Here is an 11,035-nt window from a genome sequence, read left to right as displayed (position 1 = left end):
ATATATATATAGATATATATATATATATATATATATATAAACTACTAAAATGTGCTTGAGAAATAAGATAAAAATAAATCGAACATTTTTAGCTCAAGCTAACAAATATCTATTATGTTGTATGTGTGATGTATTTTATAATCTTTCTACCTTAATAACAATTAAAAACTGTCGTAAAATTTATAAGTATAAAATAATCTGAAAGATTAAATTATATTGATAATTTATGTTATCTCCACTTAAAAGTAGTTTTCAGATTCTCTATAATTGTTTAATATAATAATATTACCTGAATTAGAGAAAGAGAAGTATTTTGTGCGAAGAAACACCATTAGGTGCTCAAATTGAATGAAGTTTTACTAACTATCCTCCCGAAGATATTATACTATTAGCAATAATAACAAAGTAGTTGAATTTTGTACTTCAAAACTAACAACTACTATCATAATATTTATATATTAATTATATTGTTCCATCTTCTTGTATGCACTTGCAAGTGATTTCATCAAAGAAATCTTAAAGCCATTAATAAATGATCAAAAAGTACTATCAATTTCAATGTAAATATGACTAAACTTACTATGTTACTTTATTTACGCACTTAAAAGTACATACACAAATTACACATACTAAAGACAATAAAACATCGATATGAGGAATTTGGCATGACAAGGTTTTTTCTCTATCTAATTACTAAATATGATATATATATTCATCAACTTAAAAAAAACTACACTTTTTTAACAGATATATCATTTAATAATTCAAATATATATTTAATTGTATTTATGTAATTATATTTTTATGTTTTTATACTCATTCACGCGAGGCACACGCGCAACACTCATGTCCAAAGACTAGTTTTATAATATTTTTCACTAAATAAAACAACCATTGACTTTTTGGTAGTATTTAGATCCAGTCCTTTTTTTTGGTAGCATTCTCCTACTGCAAATCTTTATCAATACACATATTTTTCTAATCTTATATTTAGTTATCAACAATACTTTTTATTTAATTTGATCACAACTTAAAGATACAAAAAGGCAAAAGAAGATTAATCAACACTCACAAATTGTAAGATATATTAACTTTTGATTTGCTTGGTGCAACAGCTGAATTATTAGTCAGTCCATTTTGATGACAACTACTATTCATTAAGTTTTATTTTAATGACTTGATTGAACAAAAAATGATCACATGTTGTCTAAACCTATAAATTTGAGCATCTAAATTTAGTTGGGTAGTAGGTTGAATGCATAATAAATTACATTATTAAGTTAGTAAATGTTACTTATAGTAATTCACAGTGATGATATGATTCAACTTTTGACTTGAAACCTTCCAACTTATAGAATAAGTATGATGTTGAAACTGATTCAAGAGTTGGTGAACTTGTAGGGATTTTCTACTGAATATGTCTTGAAATGGCATTGACAATGTGTTAGATCACCTAAAAAAGATAGTGTACATGATCTGAATAGAGTCGAGATTGATCAAGTTGAGACACGTGAAATGGAGCTATGATTTTTGCAAACTTTTCTCAAATACAGTCATCTTCTTTGGCCTAATTCCTTAGTCAAAATAAAAGAGAAAGCCACATTGATTGTGGAAATGTTTCAATCATTTTTTGGTCGAATTCCAGAGAAATGCAGAACTAACATAAATGTGGAAAGGCTATTAACAACATTTCATGAATTCATTGAAGGTAATACTAGTTCAAGGTTGAATTATGAGCTGACCGATGATATCTATCTGTTAGAATATATGGATCACTTCGACAAGAATCTAAGTGATGCACCGAGATATCTAGTCAAGCCTGACCCTTTTTTGATTAAAGAAATCAAAATGCTTCAGAAAACAGATAGATATCTGAGGCAATTGCTCTTCATTCAAAAGAAAATAAGGTTTCTAAGATACTTATATGACACAATAATAAATGGTTACATCAACCATGAGAAGTTGAAAGGTTTGCAGACTCGAATTATGTTTATCGCTGAAAATGTGGGACACTTCTGTCTTGCTCTTTGGGTTGATGAGGATGAAGACGATGCATTAAAAATCGAGAGTAAGCCTCCTTATCTACTATTCCTGGTTGTGCTAGTGGAGATGGAAATCAAGAAGATTGTTTTTCGTGAACTGAAGGGTTCAAAGTATACAAAATCAAAACTTTAAAGGACAAGAAATTACCAAAAAGATTTTCACATCATCTCCACAGTCTGCTGATGTATCTTAGACGGGCAAAACGTATGAACTTTGTCGGTGCTCGAAATATTGATGTGGCAATAGAGTTCTTGTTGGTTTTTCTGACTGATGTGCCAAATCTTGTTATGAATAGCAAGAGGTTGAATGAAGTATTAGCAAAGATCGGTTTTTCTGAGTGATGTGCCAAATCAGAGATGACGCTAGCAAGATTGATCTTCCCATGATACAAGTATTGCAGATAATTAAAGATCTAAAGGAACAAGTGGAGGAGAGGCACAAATCCTTACAATACAGTCCATCAATCCCCACAGTTGGTGGATTGAGCTTTCTTGATTCTCTTCTAAGGAAATTGAATGAGATGCTGAAAACTTAATCAAGTTCACATTTCCTGATGAGGCCCCATATTTGTACTTTAGAGGAAGATCTTTCATGCCTAACATCTGTGTTAAGAGATGTTGCAAAGGAGAAGCATAAACATGATGAAATTCTTAAAGATCTTCAGAGGCGTAATGTCAATTTGGCATATCAAGCGGAAGTATCCATCGACTCTATTCTTGTTCAGTATAATGCTCTTTGGCATTTTTTTTGTTAGCTTCCTGCAATCATAAAAGAGATCAAGCATATTCGTGTGAAAGTGAAGAACATGAGGCTTAAGAACCTTCCTCTTAAGACCTTCTCTGTGGTAGAGTCATCAAAGCATCTGCGAACTCAAGATAGCAATCCCGTGAACGATGAGGATATAGTGGGTTTTGATGACTTAAGGGACAAGAGAGCTATATGTCATCCTTATTGTAGGCATGGGGGGACAGGGGAAGCCGACTATTGCTAGAAAGTTGTACAATAATGACATCATTGTTTCATGCTTTGATATTCGAGCATAGTGCATCATTTCCCAAACGTATAACTGGAGAGAGCTATTACAAGAGATCTTTAGTCAAGTTACCTGTTCCAAGGACTAGGGAGATAGGGATGATATCCTTGCTGACAAATTGAGGAAAAACTAAATGGGCAAGAGATATCTCATTGTATTGGAATATGTGGGATTGTATGGCATGGGATGACTTAAGACTTTCTTTTCCAGACGTTGGAAAATAGAAACAGAATAGTAGTAACAACTCGAATTGAAGAAGTGGGTAAACAAGTCAAGTACCAAACCGATTCTTATTCTCTTTTATTCCTCCCACTAGATGAGAGTTGTAAATTGCTGGGGAAAAAAGTGTTTCAAAAGGAAGATTGCCGGCCTGAACTGCAAGATGTGAGTCAAGCAGTTGCAGAAATCAAAGATTGCCTCTAGTGGTTGTCTTGGTAGCTGGATAATTAAAAAAAAAAAGTAAAACGGAAGAATCTTGGTGGAATGAGGGTAAGAATACTCTACTTTCCTATCTTTGTAAGTCTGAAGAATATAGTCTGTCAACAATGCAACTGAGTTACGATAACTTACCTGATTGTTTAAATCCTTGCCTACTTTATTTGGGGATGTTTCCGGACGATGCAATAATTCCAGTGTCTAAATTGATAAGTTTATGGATAGCAGAAGACTTTATGCAGAACATTGAATCTGGGTGATTAATAGAAGAGGCAGCTGAAAGTTACTTGATGGATCTCATTAGCAGTAACTTGGTAATGGTTTCAGAGATAAAATACAACGGTAAGGTCAAGTACTGCCACAATTTTGTTTGGAGAAGAGTAGAGAAGAAAAATCTATGTTGGCAGCGAAGGGGCATTATAGACAGCTTCAACGTTCTCAATGGAAGGAAAGTCGAGTGAGCTTCAGTTTCAGTAAAAAGCTTTCCGAGTTTACATCTTTGGGCTCCAAAACACCGAAGCCTTTCCACAAACACTTGAGGTCACTGATAATGACAAATCGAGCAGAATCTTATGGTTGGAATCCCATCCGTCAGGTTAGTGAAGTGAGACTTTTTAAGGTCTTGGATTTGAGTTCTTGTGGAGTGAGAGCTTTGTCGTCAGTTACATTCAAACCACTAATTCATCAAAGTACCTCACAGTTTCCATAAAAGAATTTTATTTTCATCCAGAACCACATCTGCCCCATCTAGAAACTTTAATTGTGGAGGGTTTATCCAAGTTTATCGTGTTACCAGTGATTTTTTGGAAAATGGAAAAATTAAGGCATGTTGAGATTGGTGAATCTGAATTAGACTTGAAATGGGAAAACAATAAGACGGGGATATTTGAAGAATCCTCTCAATTGGAAAATTTGAGCATTTAAGGCGAGTTGTAATTCATGAAGGTCATAGGGTTGATGTGTTATTACAGAGGTGTCCTAATCTTCAACTGCTCGACATCATTTTTTCGGGATGAAGATTCGGCAGAAATATGTCAAAAATTTGAGTCTTACCCAGCTTCAAATGCTTCGCCTTTCCTTACTTATGAGTACTCGTATAGATAGTGTGATTCCCTTCATTGCGGGACTACCAAACCTAGAGAATCTCCAATTAAGCATGACGGTTCAGCGTCAGAGGCGATTTCGTCAATCAGAAGAGTAATGCTTCGGAGATATCACATTCCATAAACTAAAGTTTTTGAAACTGGTGTCTTAGATATCTCAAGGTGGGATGCCTCAGAGGAATCCTTTCCTCTGCTCAAAACACTTGTTATAAGCTGGTGTGACAATCTCGAGGAGATTCCCCTTGGCTTTGCAGATGTTCCAATACTGAAACAGATTAAGTTGATTTGGTGAGACAACAAATTGCTAGAGACTTCAGTTGGAAGATATTGAAGGATGCGACCGTATTGACCTCATTATCAAAGTAAGTATAAACAAAATCTTATGTGTTGTTTTTTAGTATCTATGTGGCCTCTAATTTAATAACAATACAGTGTTGGCGGTGAAATCCACGGCAGATGTGAATCAAGCATGTGCCTGGTGGCTGTAACCATTGCAATTGCAGACAGATGGGATGATGCAGCCATTCTCATACTCAAGTAGCCACGCAGCCCATGCATCCTCTTCTATACATTATTTTTCTGTATGATACAAAAGGTTTTGGTATCAATCCATAAAATATGTGTATAGCCTTAACCTTCCTATGCAGTAGCAAAATCTCAATCAAAATGACCTTTGTTGAGAATATGCCTCAAGATATTGCAGTAATAAATTAGTTAGCTACGTTTAGGATTTTTAAATCATCTTATAAGAGTCATATGTGACTTGAATTTAGGAGTTAGTTCTTTAATTTGTTGTTTAAATTTACTGATAAGTTAGTAGCGTATTTTTCTAATTTTTGTTAGGAATTATATATATAAATGTATGTTTATGAATTATTAATAAAATAATTCCATTTGACAATTCTGCAGTATTTTTTTCTTTCAAAAGTCTTTTTGGCATTTTCTTAATTTCTTTATCAAAAAACCAACAACCTCACTGTCACACAATTATAGTCCTCCCAATGGCGATCAAACTTTTGTCTCTGTTGAGTTAGAATCTGAAGGGCGAGAGCTGAGTTCTTCAGATTACAGTATTTTATGTGTTAATAATAATGGAAAACTAATCGGTATCAAATCTGTATTTGGAATCAATTCTACAATCCTTCGGCTTATCTCACTCATGGATCAGGCACCGATTCCATTGACGAAAAACTGGTTGGTTCCCTACAACAGGCGCAACTCACATTATATTGTACCTCACTTATCAAGTTTTGCTCTTATTGAGGAATACAAATGCCGAGTATAATTTTGAAGTGTGTTTTTTGCCATTAACTCATCATTAATTAAAATACGAGACAACAACATAAATGAATAAGTAAACAAACTTGAAATATCCTAATTTTCTCAGCAATCAGAAACAATACATAAAAGAAAAATGTTATATCCTTATTCTCCTCTTCATCCATTGGCTCAGTAAGTGTTCTGTCATTTGTTTATGGAAAAAAAACCACATGGTTCCACTCTCAATCCGAAGGCCCTACCTAGGCCAAGTTAAACCTCTCAAGTCACCTTAGTTACTTTATTTTTCATTACTTTATTTTAATTTAGAGAAAACATTCCTTGAACGACATAGACCACAAGAGCTAAGTGTGGAATCCGGTGTTGTAAAACCTTACACCGATGAAAGGTGGTCTACCGGTCAAAATAGAGCCAAACATAAACATAGCTTTCTAGGTGGATCCACTAGCTAGTCTTCCTATAGGGGCAACATAGTTCATGATCTAAGAGATAATATATTCCCTCTTGATACCGCCTTGTAGTTGGGGCCTCCTCTCATGGGAATATATTGGATGAGCGTTCCTCTTTGGGAAGTCAACATCTCATATAGAACTATAGGGCGAATCTTCCTCTTTGGGAAGTCATCACCTCCCATTGTCAAGTTCACTTTGTGATAAGCTAAGTCTCTTTATGGAAATGTCTTAAAGCCTTTAATTATCAATCATAGCTTAGATTAGGTCATAGTGTCTACCCCTAGTATAATTATCATCATCAATAGCTCAATAAGAACTGCATGAGTATAGTTCTTTCATCACAATTCATATAAGTGAGGTTAACACATTAGCATTTCATAGCATATTAAGTAACATTGATAGCTATCACCATCCTTTTATCACATACACCTTAATCAAACTCACAACATAGTCAAGACATTTTTATTCAACATCATACAACCCTATCATCCTAATATAAGGCATACTCCAATATTACATCATGACTTAACAACAATTAATCACAATTGGAAGTAAAGATACAGATTTCAAGACTTACCAAGTCTTCCTCATAGTCATCATTTAGTCCTTACCCTAAAACGTCAATTCAATTTAATTTAGATGTTCAACATCATAATTAAATAATCAACATGATAAAAGTATTAAAAGAGTCACTATACCATAATTCAATACAAAATCATTGCTTAAAACAAGATTACTTAGAACAATTTCCATAACCTAGATCACTTCTCAAGATTAGCATTAAAGACAACAATTCATTCCAATTATTTAATTATTGGTTTATAAACATCATGTAATAGTGATTTAACCCATAATTAAGACAATTGAATCAATCACAATCCAATTTACATCACGATCAACCTAGGGTTAAGGGTTAAGGATTATAATCTTCAAATTGAAACAAAGCATCACAATTGATTATAATCAAGTTAAATAACATGTTAATAAATCCATTGTATCCTAATTAAATGATAAACAACTCAATTCACAACATCAATTTCGTAATTGTATAAAACCCACATGAAAACTCAACTTTTAAAATCCATTTTTAAGGAACCCATTGAGGAAAGAGTGTCAAATGTGAATTACATCCCATACCTTAACGTTTGATGAATATTTTATGGTGAATTTAGTCCCTTTCCAGCCCCCAAAACCTCCCCCTAGCTTGTCTTCCCTGGTGGTTTCCAAGAGAAAGAGAGAAAAAAGAGAGAAGGAAGAGAGTTTATTTGTGAATTGTGTTTGGATTAATGAGGGTTGGGGGTATTTATATTGGGAATCAAATCAACTTAATTAGACTCCCCTTAACCTCTAATTAACCACTCAATCACTTAATTAATTAAATGACTTAATATTTAAATGTGCTGTTGATATACAGTTTTTTCACGGTATTATTAATACTTATTCCTTAAAGTTTAGTATGTCCAAAAGCCTTTTTGTGCTAATTTTTTTTATAAGTTTCTCTTTATTTGCAGGAAATTTGTCCAAAGATGAATGAGGAGATTTTGAGCGAAGAAATGCAGAAGAGACCACTTACGGAGCTTGTGACGGTCCGTCGTGCTTGTGACGGTTCGTTGGTTGCAGCGTAGTGCAGCTGCTGAAGGAAGATGGGGATGTCTGACCAAGTGTGGGGTTACGGAGTCCATGACGGTCCGTCGTGTCTATGACGGTCCGTCCTGCAGGTTTGTCATGAAGTTCAGAGAAGTAATCCCAGTACCCATATTCCAAGAGTTTAAGTGTTTTGGAACGAAGACCCTCGACGAACCGTTGTGCCTATGACGGTCCGTCATACTTGCCGCCGAGGGTAATAAAGAAAGCAACAGAAGAAATTGCACAAGTATGGGACGACGGAGTCCTTGACGGTCCGTCGTGACCAAGACGATCTGTCGCGAGGTCCGTCGACCCAGCAGCGTTTTGACAGATTTCCAGCAAATAGAGTCCTTCTTTAATTAGGTTTTTATTTTCTATAAATAAATCAAAAAACCTCGTTTTTGGGGTTAGACTCTGTATTATTAGTTAGACTCTGGATCATTATTGGACTCTGTGTATTAGTGTTAGACTTTTGATTATCATTAGACTTTTTGTGAGATTCTTGATTACTTTGAGATTCTTGCAAGTGATTGTTGGTGATTAATCAAGAAAACTTTCGGATTTTACTCTTTCTCATTGAAGTAAGTACATGAATTCTTATATAATATATTTGAATATTGTGATTATGACTATGGGTAACTAAACTCCATAACTAGGGTTGTGGGAACCATAGGCAAATAATGAGATAAAAATGAAAATAACAATTCTAGAATAGTGTCTTGCATGTACTAATAATTCTTTCGCTTAGAAGTCTTTTTAACGGATGGCCAACGTTAGAACTCGCCTTAATGCTACTTGCTGGACCAAGGAGGTAGATAATAGGAAAAGAATTATCAACATAGATTTAGTGTATACTATTTAATAGGCTAGTATTGATTGGTACGAGGTAATAACTTAGTCAAATATCGAATACGATGCTTAATATGAGGGTAAAGATAAAGGTTAGGATAGCAACACACGTAGCCGGACAAAGGTGTGGAGTGAGATTTTCTTGATGCCGGACCAAGCATTTAGAAATACATAACTTATCACTTTGCATGCAAGATACTAGGAAAGAATTGTTATAGTTAGAATTATGAAGTTATGAACCTGTGGGGAACACGTAAACCCTAGTTACTTTGATTAATTGATTAAACTCTAAAATTCAAAGTTGTTAAGTGTCTCTTTCAATTTGGTTAGTTATTTTCATTCATTTAGAAATAGAAACCCCCTTTTATTGTTTTTGCTTTCCAAGGAAGTAATTGACCGAACAATAGTAATAATAGGTTAAAGTTAAGTCTAAACTATTTTCCTCGTGGGAGCGATCCCAACCTCACTAGTTGGGTTATCTACTTGACACGACCGCTTTATTTCTTATTTTAGAAGTAAGTTTGAGCGTATCAAATTTTGGCGCCGCTGCAACACTGTCCAAAATCCAAAAAATGATGCGCACTGTATGGCAATCACTACTCGGGGTGGTAAGCAAACCATTGACCCACCTATGTCGTCTAATGAGGAAAAGGTGATAAAGGATGATGATCACGTGGTAAAGGGTAGTGGTGAAGTAGAAGAGAGCACTGGAAAAGATACAGAAGTCCCTATGAAGGTAATTCCCATGCCTAGACCACCACCCCCCTTCCCTCAGAGATTAGTGAAAAAGACCGAGGATGGTAAATATCGGTGTTTTATAACAATGCTGAAGCAGCTTTCTATCAATGTCCCCTTGGTAGAAGCTCTTGAACAAATGCCCGGTTATGCCAAGTTTATGAAAGATCTGGTTACAAAGAAAAGATCGGTCACTTTCGAGGATGATGATAGACTGCAGCATTGTAGTGCTATTGCTACAAGATCTCTCGTGCAAAAGAAAGAAGATCCGGGTGCGTTCACTATTCCTTGTACAGTCGGGTCATTACATTTTGCGAAAGCATTATGTGATCTGGGGGCAAGCATAAATCTCATGCCCCTCTCGATTTACAAAAAGTTGGGTTTGGGTTACCCAAAACCCACTGCGATGCGGCTACTGATGGCTGATCGAACAATGAAAAGGCCTATAGGGATACTCCATGATGTGCTAGTAAAAGTAGAGTCATTCATATTTTCGACAGATTTTGTTATTCTTGATTGTGAAGTCGATTTTGAAGTGCCTATTATTTTTGGGAGTCCATTCCTTGCTACAGGTAGAGCCTTATGTGATATAGAAAAGGGGCAGATGAAATTTCGGTTGAACAATGAAGAAGCGACCTTCAATGTTTGTAGGACCATGAGGCAGAGTTGTGAGCTCCAATCGGTATCCGCCATATCCCACAAATAAAAGATGAAGAAGGAGAATGAACAAAAAAGTGCAAAACAAGAGTTTATTGTTGGGGATTTGGTGCTTTTAGACAGTTCTGGGTCGCCTAGTCTTCCGGGCAAGCTCAAGTCCAAACGGACTGGCCCTTACTTGATTACCCAAGTATTCCTTCATGGAGCAGTTGAGTTAAAAGCCAAGAAGGGAGTGCGGTTTAAGGTGAATAGAGAACGAATAAAACTCTATTTTGGGCATAAACCATCGGGAATGAAGTGATAGAGGCATACCATTTTGATGAAGTCTGAGTAATCAAGTGTCCCCAGTCGTGCCGCGACATTAAATCAGGCTATTATTGGGGGGCAACCCAATACTTATAGTCTTTTTAGTAATGGTAGCATTTTTCTACTAATGGGTTTTTAAATTTGCAGGCACATCACCAGGAAATTCTGCAGAAAATTACTCTGCAGCAGTCACTGACGGATACAGCGACGAACCGTTGCACCTGCGACGGACCGTCATATGCATCCGTCGTTCCAGGTACGTCTTTCTGTTATTTTAAAACTTGGGCACACACGACAGAACCAACGACGGATCATCACAACTGAGACGGACCGTCGTCGGGGAATCGTCGCGTCATTAATGAGGCGTACCCGACCCGACCTGGTTGGAGTTTTTTTTATATAAAATGTCACCATTTAAACTCCCCAACCCCTCATTTCACCCCATTCCTTAACTATTCCTCCTATTTCCCTCCCTTTTCAACTTCCACAATCTCTCCCTCTATCAACCGATCATTGTT

General features: G+C 35.7%; 1 pseudogene; it reads left to right on the top strand.

Annotated features, from left to right (window-relative positions):
- Nucleotides 1-1,417: 1,417 nt before the first annotated feature.
- Nucleotides 1,418-5,201, top strand: LOC107006324 (annotated as a pseudogene).
- The last annotated feature ends 5,834 nt before the right edge of the window (nt 5,202-11,035 follow it).

Source organism: Solanum pennellii, chromosome 12 (assembly GCF_001406875.1).
Source record: "Solanum pennellii chromosome 12, SPENNV200".
Classification (NCBI taxonomy): domain Eukaryota; kingdom Viridiplantae; phylum Streptophyta; class Magnoliopsida; order Solanales; family Solanaceae; genus Solanum; species Solanum pennellii.
The sequence above is the reverse complement of the archived record's forward strand: the minus strand, read 5'-3'. Positions and strand labels throughout refer to the sequence as shown.